Below are 14268 nucleotides of genomic sequence, written 5' to 3'. Positions count from 1 at the left end.
AGTGTCATGAGCTCCTGAGCTCTCTTTATCGGGAGATAAACCCTTTTCTGGTCTGTGTCTAGGATCATTCCTAGGAGAGGCAGATGAGCTGTAGGAACCCACTGCGACTTTGGAATATATAGAATCCAGCCGTGTTGCCGTTACACTTCCAGAGAAAGTGATACGCTGTTCAGCAACTGCTCTCTTGATCTCGCTTTTATGAGGAGATCGTCCAAGTACGGGATAATTGTGACACCTTGCTTCCGCAGTAGCACCATCATTTCCGCCATTACCTTGGTGAATATTCTCGGGGCCGTGGAGAGACCAAACGGCAACGTCTGAAATTGGTAATGACAATCCTGTACCGCAATTCTGAGGTACGCCTGATGAGGTGGATAAATGGGGACATGAAGGTATGCATCCTCCATGTCCAGAGACCCATAAAATCTCCCCCTTTCAGGCTTGCGATGACCGCTCTTAGCGATTCCATCTTGAACTTGAACCTTTTCAGGTATATGTTCAGGGATTTTAAATTCAATATGGGTCTGACCGAACCGTCCGGTTTCGGGACTACAACATGGTCGAATAATAACCCCCTCCTTGTTGAAGGAGGGGAACCTTGACCACCACCTGTTGAAGATACAATTTGTGAATTGCAGTTAACACTATTTCCCTCTCGTGGGGGGAAGCCGGCAGGGCCGTCGGTGAGGGGGCATCTACTCAAAGTCCAGCTTGTATCCCTGAGACACAATATCTATTGCCCAGGGATCCAACAGGGAGTGAACCCACTTGTGGCTGAACTTACGAAGACGTGCCCCCACCGGGCCTAGCTCCGCCTGTGGAGCCCCAGCGACATGCGGTGGATTTTGTAGAGGCCGGGGAGGACTTCTGTTCCTGGGAACTAGCTGTGTTGTGCAGCTTCTTTCCTCTGGCAAGAAAGGACGCACCTCAGACTTTGTTTCTTTGTGTTCGAAAGGCTGCATTTGATAATGTCGTGCTTTCCTAGGCTGTGCAGGAATATAAGGCAAAATATTTGAATTACCAGCTATAGCTGTGGAGACCAGGTCCGAGAACCCTTCTCCACACAATCATCAGCCTTCCATATGCCTCTTTAGTCGGCATCACCTGTCCATTGCATATTCTACAGGACACGTCAAGCAGAAATCGACATAGCGTTGACTCTAGAACCCAGTAGACTAATGTCTCTTTGGGCATGTTATGTTATATTATAATATTATATATATATATACACATATATATATATATATATACATATACATACACATCTATATAGATATATATATACATATACATCTATATAGATATATATATACATACACACATACTAGGGTCTCAATCTCTGCTGATAAGGTACCTGTCCACGCTGCTACAGCGCTATAAACCTATGCCGACACAATCGCCGGTCTGAGTAGTGTACCAGAATGTGCATGCTATCTGCAGGATCCCTGAGGATAGCTGTTAAGTCAGGGCTACCTTTTGGGCAAACGTGACACCCTAGGGGAAGATTCCCATCGTATCCTGGCCCTAGTAGGGAAAGGATACTTCCTGAGAATTCTTTGTGGGAAACTGCAGTCTCTTGTCTGGAGATTCCCGCTCTTTTTCATCATGAGGGGAGGGAAATTTACCTCAGCTTTCTTCCCTTTAAACATGTGTACCCTTGTGTCAGGGACAGATGCGTCATCAGTGATATGCAAATCATCTTTTATTACAATAATCATATATTGAATACTTTTCTGCCATTTTGGCTGTAACTTTGCATTATCGTAGTCGACACTGGAGTCAGACTTCGTGTTGATATCGGTGTCTATTATTTTGGATAGTGATCATTGAGAGACTCTGAAGGTCTCTGCGACATAGGGACAGACATGGGTAGATTCCCTGTCTGTTCTCTAATCTTTTGTGCAATAAATTCACCTTAGCACTTAATTACACATATCCAAACAGGTGTCGGCGTTGTCACCATCACACACACATTTGCTCCATCTACTCCTTAGGGGAGCCTTTTACCTCAGACATGTCGACACACATGTACCGACACACCACACACTCAGGGAATGCTCATCTGAAGACAATTCCCCCATAAGGTCCTTTGGAGAGACAGAGAGAGTGTATGCCAGCACACACCCCAGCGCTATTAACCCAGGAATAACACAGTAACTTAATGTTAACCCAGTAGCTGCTGTTTATATTGACTTTTGCGCCTAATTATGTGCCCCCCCTCTCTTTTTACCCTCTTCTACCGTGTAACTGCAGGGGAGAGGCAGGGGAGCTTCCTCTCAGCGGTGCGGTGGAGAAAAAACATGGCGCTGGTGAGTGCTGAGGAAGAAGCCCCGCCCCCTCGACGGCGGGCTTCTGTCCCGCTTTAATGTACAATTTTTGGCGGGGGCTCATACATATATACAGTGCCCAACTGTATATATGCAAACTTTTGCCAAAGAGGTCTCTAATTGCTGCCCAGGGCGCCCCCCCCCCCCCCCTGCGCCCTTACAGTGACCGGAGTATGTGGGTGTAGTGTGGGAGCAATGGCACACAGCTGCAGTGCTGTGCGCTACCTCAGTGAAGACTGGAGTCTTCTGCCGCCGATTTCGAAGTCTTCTTGCTTCTTTCACCCGGCTTCTGTCTTCCGGCTCTGCGAGGGGGGCGGCGGCGCGGCTCCGGGATCGGACGACGAGGGCGAGATCCTGTGTACGATCCCTCTGGAGCTAATGGTGTCCAGTAGTCTAAGAAGCAGGACCTATCTGCAGAGAGTAGGGCTGCTTCTCTCCCCTCAGTCCCACGATGCAGGGAGTCTGTTGCCAGCAGAGCTCCCTGAAAATAAAAAAAACCTAACAAAATACTTTCTTACAGCAAGCTCAGGAGAGCTCACTGAACAGCACCCAGCTCGTCCGGGCACAGATTCAAACTGAGGTCTGGAGGAGGGACATAGAAGGAGGAGCCAGAGCACACCAGAATCTAAATTCTTTTTTAAAGTGCCCATGTCTCCTGCGGAGCCAGTCTATTCCCCATGGTCCTTACAGAGTCCCCAGCATCCACTAGGACGTTAGAGAAACAATGTTACTAATGAAAAAACTTCTTGGCAACCAGAAGGATCTTAATCATTCCTAATTAAATATACACTCCCACAAGGTTTATTTTGTGAAATGAATTTGTACAAAAAATAGGAAAACAAGACCACTATAGTGCCACACACACACACACACACACACACACACACAGTATGTATGCTTTTTGTACTTTCACGATTTACGGAACATTTGTCAAAACTTTTGTTAGGCCCTCTCAATGATCAATTATTAGATAAAACATGTTTAATTCTAGAAAGCTAACCATAGGTCTGGCGCAGCCGGCCATTTTTAACTTTCACAAGCCGATGTGCATGGGACAATGGGCAACTATTTGTTCTGATTATTTTTTCGGTTGTATTTTCTTGTTTAGAACATATAGTAGCCATGTACTCCACCAGTGTTCAATAAATGGGTTTTTTTCTGCCTACTATGGATATTTTATTTTACGGGTATCATTGACCCAGGTTAGCTGTTAAAACTTTTTTTATAAGGTTAATGCTAAACCTTTCTTAAGTAGGTGCACAACTTGAGGACAAGCTTAGCCTATTTATGAATACATATTAAACAACTGATTTGTTATGTAAACAAAATATGCCAATACCTTTAAAATGCTATACCTTTTAATTTTGTTCTTTTTTTCACTGAGCTACTGTATATACTTTTATATGGTAATTATGGGTGGCACTTGATGAGCAAGGTTTTCCTTACCGTAATACCGTCTCATAAACATGCATCCATAAAATGCATCAGAAAATCGCTTTTGGGTGCATATCCCCCACTGAGTAATAATTACCAGGTGTACTACAGTATGCCGGCGCTTGGGATCCCGGCGCTCAGCATACCGGCACCGGAATCCCGACAGCCAGGATACTGTCATCTATTTTCCCTCTTAGGGTGTGCACGACACCCCTGGAGGAAGAATAAATAACGTAGCATGACACCGTGCCAGTATACCGGCAGTCGGGATCCCAAGCGCTGGCATACCGTAGTACACCCAGTAATTATTACTCACTCAGTGAAGGATATGCACCCAAAAGCGATTTTCTAATGCTTTTTATGGACGCATGTTTATGAGATGCTATTACGGAAGGAAAACCTGGCTCATTTTTACTTGCACCTCTTTTGCTCCACAGAATCTCACACCTAATTGGATCTCTCCCGGAAATCGCTAAATAATAAATAAATTAGGTTTTTAATGACGTGTTATTTGTTAAACACGGGATGCAATCAATATACTGGCTGCCAACAACAGCCGGTGAAATGCCGGCTGACGGAATCCCAACAACCATGGAGTATAACCACTCGATTGGTGGGTCCATGATACCAACCCGCGAGGGAACTCACTGCCGGGATTACGGAAGATAGGATGCCGCTTTCGGTATACTGACAGCCACTATCCTGTCTGCAGGTAAATCAAACCCAACCCATTAAAGCATTAGCACATCAAGGGCGATACCATTTTAGCCATGCTGCCGTTTCGGTCGATAAAAATGGTCGGTTATAGAGATTAGAGGTTATTTTAATCGGGCAAAATATGTCCCCGATCCCATGTGTTATCATGCCTGAGGCATCCGAAGCATAATCCAAGATGAGTGTCGGCATCGGGGCTAATAGGATAGCCCCCTTAATAGTACTGTTCATATAACTTATTTGAAATACTCCATGGCAGACTACATGAAAGAGCCCTAGGCACCGAAGTAGATACAGGGGGGAAAAAAAAACCCACTAATGGCATATAATATGACTCCTGCTTTCCCTGGTGTCTTTGAGAATCTTCCCAAGTAATCTTAAACGCGTGCATACAAAAATAGGATTTTGGTTACCTACCGGTAAATACTTTTCTCGTAGTCCATAGAGGATGCTGGGGTCCACATTAGTACCATGGGGTATAGACGGGAGCCATGGGCACTTTAAGAGTTTAATAGTGTGGGCTGGCTCTTCCCTCTATGCCCCTCCTACCAGACTCAGTCTAGAAACTGTGCCCGAGGAGACGGACATCTTCGAGAGAAGGATTTAACACAGATAGTGGCGAGATTCACACTAGCTCACACATACAAGGTACATCAAGCTAATTAGCTTGAAAACCTCAGCAACTGCTGAAACATTACTTACCAAGTAACAATACAGTACATAACTAAACCAAGCTGTACTGAACCATAAAACAGGTGCAGCAAAACGAAGCGCTGGGTGGGCACCCGGCATCCTCTACGGACTACGTGAAAAGGATTTACCGGTAGGTAACCAAAATCCTATTTTCTCTTACGACCTAGAGGATGCTGCGGTCCACATTAGTACCATGGGGATGTACCAAAGCTCCCAGAACGGGAGGGAGACCGCGGAGGCACCTGCAAAACTGATTGGCCTCTGATGATCTGAAGTTCAGTAAAAGTATCGAACTTGTAAAACTTTGCAAACATGTTCGACCCAGACCAAGTTGCAGCTCGGCAAAGTTGCAATGCCGAGACACCCCGGGCAGCCGCCCAGGAAGACCCCACTTAACGAGTAGAGTGGGCCTAAACAGATTTTGGAAACGGCAATCCTGCCGTAGAATAAGCGTGCTGGATAGTGAACCTAATCCAGCGAGAGATCGTCTGCTTAGAAGCAGGACTCCAAATTGTCTTGAGTCCAATTTTCTGTGACGAGAAGTTCTCTTCACATATATCTTCAGAGCCCTCACAACATCCAAGGATGTAATTGAGGAGTCAGTTGCCACTGGCACCACAATAGGTTGGTCGATATAAAATGCTGACACAACCTTCGGAAGAAACTGCTGATGTGTCCGGAGCTCAGCTCTATCTTCGTGGAAGATCAAGTAAGGGCTTTTACAGGATAAAGCCCCCACTTCGGACACATGTCTAGCAGAAGCCAAGGCCAACAATGTGACAGCCTTCCATGTAAGAAATTTGACCTCAACCTCCTATAGAGGCTCAAACCAATCCGACTGGAGGAACTGCAATACCACGTTAAGTTCCCAAGGCGCCGTAGGCGGTACAAAGTGAGGTTGGATGTGCAGAACTCCCTTCAAAAAAAGTCTGAACCACAGGGAGGGCAGCCAATTGTTTCTGGAAGAAAATGGATAGGGCTGAAATCTGGACCTTCACAGATCCCAACCTCAGGCCCATATACACGCCTGCTTGCAGGAAGAGGAAAAAACGTCAGAGTTGAAACTCCACCGTAGGAAACTTCTTGGATTCACACCAGGAGACATATTTCTTCCAAATACAATGGTAATGTTTAGACATTACCACTTTCCTAGCCTGTATCAGGGTAGGAATGACCTTCAGAATGCCCTTCCGAGCAAGTATCAGGCGCTCAACTTCCATGCTGTCAAACGTAGCCACAGTAAGTCTTGATAGGCGAACGGCCCCTGCTGCAGCAGGTCCTCATAAGGTCCGCGTACCAAGTCCGCCTTGGCCAGTCTGGAGCAATGAGGATCACTTGAACTCTTGTTCTCCTTTACGAGCTTTAGAACTCTTGGAATGAGTGGAAGTGGTGGAAACACGTACTCCAACTGGAACACCCATGAAGACACCAGGGGCGTCCACCGCCACGGCTTGTGGGTCCCTCGACCTGGAACAATAGCGTTGGAGCTTCTTGTGGAGACGAGAGGCCATAATGTCTATTTGGGGTAACCACCAAAGGTCTGTTATTTCCTTGAACACCTCCGGATGGAGATCATGTCTGCTGAGGAAGTCTGCTTCCCAGTTGTCCACTCCCGGAATGAAGATTGCCGAGAGCGCCAATGCGTGTCTTTCTGCCCAGAGGATGATTCTTGTCACCTCCGACATTGCAGCTCTGCTCTTCGTTCCGCCTTGTCGGTTTATGTAGGCTACTGTCGTTACATTGTCCGACTGCACTTGAATGGCCCGATTTCTTAGAAGATGGGCCGCCTGAAGAAGACCGTTCTAGACGGCTCTTAGTTCCAGGATATTGATGGGCAGGCTGGCTTCCAGACTTGACCACATTCCTTGGAATGTTACTTCTTGAGTGACTGCTCCCCAGCCTCGAAGGCTCGCATCCTAGGTTAGAAGGACCCATTCCTGAATCCCGAACCTGTGGCCCTCCAGAAGGTGAGGTAATTGCAGCCACCAGAGGAGCGAAATCCTGGCCTTCGGCGACAGATGTATTCTCTGGTGCATTTGGAGATGAGATCCCGACCACTTGTCCAGGAGATCCAGTTGGAAGGCCAGAGCGTGGAACCTCCCGTACTGGAGAGCCTTGTAAGAGGCCACCACCTTTCCCAACAGGCGAATGCATTGATGAACCGACACCCGGGCTGGCTTCAGGACATCCCGGACCATAGCTTGTATCACCAACGCCTTTTCCTGTGGAAGAAACACCCTCTGCACGTCTGTGTCTAGAATCATTCCCAGAAAGGACAACTTCTGGGTTGGTTCCAAGTGTGACTTTGGAAGGTTCAGAATCCAACCGTGGATTTTGAGGAGGCGGGTTGTGAGAACAATGGACTGCAGCAGCTCCTCCTTGGATGATGCCTTTATCAGCAGATCATCCAGTGCCGGGATCCCGACACCCGTCAAACTGAAGACCACCCCTGTTATCCAGCCAATTACTTATCCATGTACAAATAGTATATCCTAGGCCAAGACCTCTTAATTTGTTGATCAGTGTCCTATGACGCACTGTATCGAAGGCTTTTGCAAAATCTAAATACACCACGTCCACCGCTTTTCCCTGGTCAAAATTCTCACTCACTTCCTCATAGACGCTAATTAAGTTGGTATGACATGATATATCCCTTACAAGCCCGTGCCGACTTTTGCTAATAAACTTAGTAGCCTGCAGGTGATCCTCTATGCCAGGCATGTCCAAACTGCAGCCCTCCAGCTATTGTGAAACTACATACCCCAGCATGTCCTGACACAGTTTTGCTGTCAGAGAATGCTAAAGCTGTGTCAGGGCATGCTGGGATGCGTAGTTTCTCAACAGCTGGAGGGCCGCAGTTTGGACATGCCTGCTCTATGCTATCCCTCAAAATGCCTTCCAATATTTTACCCACTATAGACGGTTAAACTAACTGGTCTTTAGTTTCCAGAATTATTTTTAGTTTCTTTTTAAATAAAGGCACTACCTCAGCTATACACCAATCCTTTGGTACCATGCCTGATCTAATTGAACTATAGAAAATCAAGTATAGGGGTTTTGCTAGCTGTGACCTAAGCTCCCTAATAACCCTCGGATGAAAAAGGAAAAGGATTTACCAGTAGATAATTAAAATCCTAGTTTCTCTTGCGTCCCAGAGGATGCTGGGGTCCACATTAGTACCATGGGGATGCACCAAAGCTCCCAGTACGGCAGGGAGAGCGCGGAGGCTCCTGCAGCACCGATTGGCCTCTGAGGGCCTTAAGTTTGGTCAAAGTATCGAACTTGTAGAACTTAGCAAACGTGTTCGACCCTGACCAAGTAGCCGCTCGGCAAAGTTGTAAAGCCTAGACACCCCGGGCAGCCGCCCAGCAAGAATGTTTATCGGAAGGGTGGATTCCAGACTTGACCACTTTCCTTTGAAGTTTTCCCCTTGGGTGACTGCTCCCCAACCTCTGAGACTTGCATCCGTGGTTAGAAGAATCCAATTGTGAATCCCGAACCTGCGGCCCTCAAGTAGCCACCAGAGAAGTAAAATTCTGGCTTTCAGCGACAGGCGTATCCGCTGGTGCATGTGGTGATGAGATTCCGACCATTTGTCTAGGAGATCCAGTTGGAAGGACCTTGCGTGGAATCTTCCATACTGTAGAGCATCGTAGGAGGCTACCATCTTCCCCAGAAGACGAATGCACTGATGAACCGATACCCGGGCTGGCTTCAGGACGTCCCGTACCATCGACTGGATCACCAAAGCTTTCTCCACCGGTAGAAACACCCTCTGCACCTGTGTCGAGTATCATCCCAAGGAAGGGCAGTCTCCTTGTCGACTCCAAATGTGACTTTGGAAGGTTGAGGATCCACCCATGAGATCCTGGAGTAGTCAAGTTGAGAGAGCAATACTCTACAACAACCTCTCCCTGGAAGATGCTTTTATCAGCAGATCGTCCAGATATGGAATTATGTTCACTCCCTGCCTGTGGAGGAGTAGCATCATCTCTGCCATGACCTTGGTGAACACCCTCGGTGCCGTGGAGAGGCCAAATGGCAGTGCCTGGAAAGGATAGTGACAGTCCAGCAGCACAAATCGGAGGTAAACCTGGTGAGGCAGCCAGATCGGAATGTGAAGGTATGCATCTTTGATATCTAGGGATACCAGGAATACCCCCTTCTCCAGACCTAAGATCACCACTCTCAGAGACTCCATCTTGAATTTTAATTCCCTCAAGTAGGGGTTCAATGACTTTAGGTTTAATATTGGCCTTACCAAACCGTCTGGTTTCGGTACCACAAACAGGTTTGAGTAATAACCCTTGTGTTGTAGGTGAGGTGGAACTGGAACAATGACATTTGTTTGAACCAATTTTTGAATGGCATCCTGTAGGATAGCACTTTCTGTCAGCGAAGCTGGTAAGCCTGATTTGAAGAATCTGTGAAGTGGGAATTCTTTTCGTCTTGCTACCCCCTGCCTGATCTCCAGGCTGGGAGGTCCACCGTCATGCAGAAGATTTTGAGGAAGCAGAACTTGGTTTCTGTTCCTGAGATCCTGTTTATGCAGGTTGTCTGGATTTTCCCCGACCTCCCCTAAAAAAGGCGGAGGGGGGTTTGGATTTTTAAAATTTTGCGGTCCGAAAGGACTGCAGTGTAGACATAGGATAAGATTTCCTAGCCGGTGGTGCTGCTGAGGGAAGAAAGGTTGACTTACCCGAAGTTGCCGTGGAAATCCACGCATCCAATGCGTCCCCAAACAGAGCCTGATCTGTGAAGGGTAGGTTCTCCACACTTTTCTTGGATTCTGTATCCTCAGTTCATTGGCGTAGCAAGAGTCCTCTGTGTGCCGAGACAATTCAATGTCACACGTATCCATAGTATCTAAGTACTCAAGTAATGTGCCTGACCACTTCACTATGGCTTTAGAAATCCACGCACAAGTAATGGTGGGCCTTAAAGCTACGCCATTAGCGGTGTATAGTGATTTGAGCGTAGTCTCAATCTTGCGGTCAGCCGGCTCTTTCAAATCGGTTGAACCAGGTACAGGTAAAACCACCTTTTTTTTTTTGACAACCTAGATACAGAAGTGTCTACTATAGGGGGGTTTTCCAGCTTTTTTCTGTCCTCTTCAGGGAAAGGAAAAGCAATAAGAACCCTTTTTGGGATCTGGAATTTTTTCTCTGGGTTTTCCCAGGATTTTTCAAACAAAGAGTTTAACTCCTTAGAAGCCGGGAAGGTAAGAGAGGATTTCTTACTTTCAGTAAAATAAGATTCCTCTACCTGCTCAGGTACCGTCTCAGTAATATGTAAAATATCCCTAATCATTAGTTGCACCCCCGTAGCAAGTGATGCATTCCCTCCCTCCCCCCCCCCCCCCCACCCATATCCCCATCACCGTCCCCTGTATCAGAGTCGGTATCAGTGTCAACTTGCATTATCTGGGCAAGTGTACGTTTCTGTGGGTATGCAGGGGGGGTCTTAGACGAAACAGTGGGGACTGAGTATGTCAAACCTTCCACAGATTTTCTCAAAACCTGCGTCTCTTTTTCATTATGTGACATCCTAGTTGAAATCTAGGATATCATTCCTCTTAAAGAATCCACCCACGGGGGTTCGGATTCGGAAGGCTGAGAAAGCATATTGCAGTCCTGAGTACATGGAAGAGACCATTCAGGAGAAGATAAACACTCTGTAGCACAGGACACAGAGTCCTTAAACATGTTGATGTTAGATACACATCTACACACATACACACAGGAAAATGTCAGACACAGTTTCCCCCCAGAGTACCTTCAGACAGTCACAGAGTATAAGGAGCCAGCCACACAAAGCAAGCAAAGGGAGAAGAGTCTCTTATTTGACCAATAAACATCCTGTCTTCAAGATGACTGCCTTTATCTTGCGACCAATAGGAGTGTGACAAACGCAAACTCGTACTCCGGCTGTTCTGGATTGAGACCAGCATCTCCGAGCTCCAATCTCGGCCAGCTACCATGCAGCACCTTGTCCATAGTGGGTGACCAATTCGCATCAGTCAACAGCAATTAAGGTGTGTCGGCAACATGTCTACACGCATACACAGCAGCAAGCAGTATCAGGTGCTTATGGTAGGAGTCTGAGTGAAAATCAGCGGTTCCATGTGCCAGTGGGAGAAGCCTGGTGGCAGCAAAATACCCACCAATGTGAAGTGGGTGGAGCAAGTAACAGGCTGTTATCAATGGTAAGAGGGAATTCCCTATTGGCCCAGGTGCCATGGTATCAAATAAGTCTGATTGATTTGCGCAGGCAGGGATGCACATCTGGTCACACATGGCAACCACACTTGCAAGATTTCTGCCTTCCCATGACTTGCTGTGAGCCAATGTTATAGGCCCTACACACTGGGCGATAATACTGAAATATATGAACGATCTCGTTCATTAATGAACAAGATACTGTTCATATCTTTCAGTGTGGAGGCACCAGCGATGAACGATGTGCGGCCCCGCGCTCGTTCATCGCTGGTGCCCTGTCGCTTGTGCATGCAGGCCAATATGGACGATCTCATCCATATTTGCCTGCACTGTTATGGAGCCGGGTGACGGGGGGAGTGAAGAAACTTCACTACTCCCGTCACTGACCCCGCCGCCGGGTCGCCCGTTGGCCGTATCCGCCATCGGGCAGTTCGGCGGCGGATCGCAAAGTGTGTGGGGCCCATTAGATGCATATTTATAAAAATTTTGTTAATTTGCTATTTAAAGAAAATAAGTTTAAAAAAACAACAACATGTGCAATTGTAGCTTTTAAGCATTTTGCAAGCTCTTAAGGGAGGTACACACACACAGGGAGATGTGTGCTGAGCAATCTATCACAGAACGCTCAGCACACATCTCTCCCCCCGCAGCGCAATGTGTGCTGAGCGAGGGGGGTACGCTCATTTCACCCAGCGGTGAAGTGAGCGATGTAACTAGATGCTGGCCAATCTAGAACCGGCAGGCCAATCTAGAATCAGCGATAGCGATGCGCGGCCCTATGGGGCATACACACGGAGAGATATGTGCTTAATTTCTAAGCAATCTAGTCAGATTGCTTAGAAATTAAACATAGATCTCTCCGTGTGTACCCCCCTTTAGGGTGGGTACACACTAGAGCAATATTGAGGACAACAATTAGTCTAGTGTGCACACACAACTGCGCACTCACCCGGGTTGCATATGAAAAACTCTGGTCGGCCGTGCTGTGCGGTCAGATGATATCGCATGCGATTTGGTGCACATCATGTAGCGTGTACAGTCAACCGGACAACCAGATTTGTCCAATGAAGACGTCACAGACCATTATTAAAATTAGCCAGTAATCATTCTAGTGTGTACAGGAGTAACAATAAAAATGTATACAATGAATCAATAGGATAAATCTTTTGGTTGTTTCAAGACTACAGTGTGTATGCTCAATATCATTTGTTCAGGAGTCAGGACTCAAAAGGAAATCACCTTGACCATCGGCCCTCTTGCTGGTCATTTTGGTGTGTACCCACCCTTAGAAACCACACTTGCATAAAGGATAACTATTGTAACACAAGCATCAGTAAGAAGTTATTAGGGCTATATTTATTACATACTGTACCACACTTATGTGTGCTTAAAGATTTTTATTACAGTTCACTTCTCTCCCCTAAGTCCCTCGATGCAGTGAGCCTGTTGCCAGCAGGACTCACTGAAAATAAAAAAACCTAACAAAACTTTTACTCTAAGCAGCTCTTTAGGAGAGCCACCTAGATTGCACCCTTCTCGGCCGGGCACAAAAATCTAACTGAGGCTTGGAGGAGGGTCATAGGGGGAGGAGCCAGTGCACACCACCTGATCCTAAAGCTTTTACTTTTGTGCCCTGTCTCCTGCGGAGCCGCTATTCCTGCCCTGTCTCCTGCGGAGCCGCTATTCCCCATGGTCCTGACGGAGTCCCCAGCATCCACTTAGGACGTCAGAGAAAATTCACTTTCCCGCAGAAGTGCAACTGAACTAAATCACGCATCACATCAGAAATATAGCTCTATGCCAACCTTTTCTTTTTTACTCTATTTAAGTATTGTGTAACAAATTGGTGCTACACATTTTATTCACCTACTCCAAATAGACATTTTACAGCTGAAGAATCAAACAACCAAATCCAAGCACTTTTCCTTAAAACTGTACTAAAAATTTGAACATAAATGAATCATAAAGAAAGCAAGTATCTGACAGAGCAGTATGCTTCTTGTACATTTATAATCCCCAATGTCATGTTTTAATGACATTATGGGGGATATTCAATTGATTGACAAGTCAGTTGGATGTCTGTTGTTTCCTATCTAATAGACAGGAAAAACAGACACCCAAACAACTTCTCAAACATTTGAATCCCCCCCCTATGTCTGCATTGAAGCTAACACACCCCCTCCTTAAACATGATTGATCTCACAGGTGGAAGACAGCCAATCACAATTTCCCTTCTGTGTACTTCTTTCTCTGGTCATTATCGGTCTCGTATAACATTAATATTCTGCCAGTCATGTCTATTATGTACCTTGTGCTGGGCCGGTGGCAGACGGGCGCTTACTGCAGAGTCCCATGAGTCCGCCAAATCCCAATTCTCAGTCACCCCACGCCGGTTCACAGTGACGTCCCCTTATTAGCGGCGGCAGTGGGTGATGACGGCTGCTTAGCACCTCCAGCAGCCCCACAGCGCATTGCGCACAGGCAGAGCGCTGTGATCACTCCTCAGTGTGTACAACAACTGAAGGAGGCATCCGGAGCTCACCGTGACTCACATACAGCGATTCATCACTTCCGGGTTTTCTCCGCGATCAGGTCTTCAACTCGGAAGTGTTTATTACGGTCCCCATCTCCGGCGCCGCGCGTATTTTGTTTTTATGAGTTGGCTGTATAGCTGTTAGTGTCTGGTCTAGTTCACAGGTTCTCAAACTCGGTCCTCAGGACCCCACACGGTTCATGTTTTGCAGGTCACCTGTAGATTTTTAAAATGTGACAGTTGGTGATCCACAGTGCAGCTGCTGGGTGACATGGAAAACGTGAACCGTGTGGGGTCCTGAGGACCGAGTTTGAGAACCACTGGTCTAGATCTACAGGACTATTTATAT

General features: G+C 46.8%; 1 protein-coding gene across 3 annotated transcripts in view; it reads right to left on the bottom strand.

The window, feature by feature from the left end:
* Positions 1-14001, bottom strand: part of MRTFA (myocardin related transcription factor A) — a 424554-nt gene extending 410553 nt beyond the window's left edge. Inside the window, exon 1 of one of the 3 annotated variants that reach the window (XM_063940356.1) lies at positions 13695-14001. The gene's annotated coding sequence lies outside the window, so the exon portion shown is untranslated. The remainder of the gene's footprint in view (positions 1-13694) is intronic. The other 2 variants (XM_063940354.1, XM_063940357.1) reach the window with 2 other exon arrangements.
* Positions 14002-14268: the final 267 nt, after the last annotated feature.

This window comes from Pseudophryne corroboree, chromosome 9, assembly GCF_028390025.1.
Source record: "Pseudophryne corroboree isolate aPseCor3 chromosome 9, aPseCor3.hap2, whole genome shotgun sequence".
NCBI classification, from domain to species: domain Eukaryota; kingdom Metazoa; phylum Chordata; class Amphibia; order Anura; family Myobatrachidae; genus Pseudophryne; species Pseudophryne corroboree.
This window is presented reverse-complemented; position numbering and strand designations above follow the sequence as displayed.